This window comes from Piliocolobus tephrosceles, chromosome 12 (genome assembly GCF_002776525.5).
Source record: "Piliocolobus tephrosceles isolate RC106 chromosome 12, ASM277652v3, whole genome shotgun sequence".
NCBI classification, from domain to species: Eukaryota; Metazoa; Chordata; class Mammalia; order Primates; family Cercopithecidae; genus Piliocolobus; species Piliocolobus tephrosceles.
The window spans coordinates 60,265,194-60,266,105 of record NC_045445.1 but is presented as its reverse complement, the minus strand read 5'-3'; positions in this window follow the sequence as shown (position 1 = coordinate 60,266,105).

Genomic DNA, 912 nt, shown 5'->3' with positions numbered 1-912 from the left:
CCAGGACCAGATGGATTCACAGCTGAATTCTACCAGACGTACAAGGAGGAGCTGGTACCATTCCTTCTGAAACTATTCCAATCAATAGAAAAAGAGGGAATCCTCCCTAACTCATTTTATGAGGCCAACATCATCCTGATACCAAAGCCTGGCAGAGACACAACAAAAAAAGAGAATTTTAGACCAATATCCCTGATGAACATCGATGCAAAAATCCTCAATAAAATACTGGCAAACCGGATTCAGCAGCACATCAAAAAGCTTATCCACCATGATCAAGTGGGCTTCATCCCTGGGATGCAAGGCTGGTTCAACATTCGCAAATCAATAAACGTAATCCAGCATATCAACAGAACCAAAGACAAGAACCACATGATTATCTCAATAGATGCAGAAAAGGCTTTTGACAAAATTCAACAGCCCTTCATGCTAAAAATGCTCAAGAAATTCGGTATTGATGGAACGTACCTCAAAATAATAAGAGCTATTTATGACAAACCCACAGCTAATATCATACTGAATGGGCAAAAACTGGAAGCATTCCCTTTGAAAACTGGCACAAGACAGGGATGCCCTCTCTCACCACTCCTATTCAACATAGTGTTGGAAGTTCTGACTAGGGCAATTAGGCAAGAGAAAGAAATCAAGGGATTTCAGTTAGGAAAAGAAGAAGTCAAATTGTCCCTGTTTGCAGATGACATGATTGTATATTTAGAAAACCCCATCGTCTCAGCCCAAAATCTCCTTAAGCTGATAAGCAACTTCAGCAAAGTCTCAGGATACAAAATTAATGTGCAAAAATCACAAGCATTCTTATACACCAGTAACAGACAAGCAGAGAGCCAAATCAGGAATGAACTTCCATTCACAATTGCTTCAAAGAGAATAAAATACCTAGGAATCCAACTTACA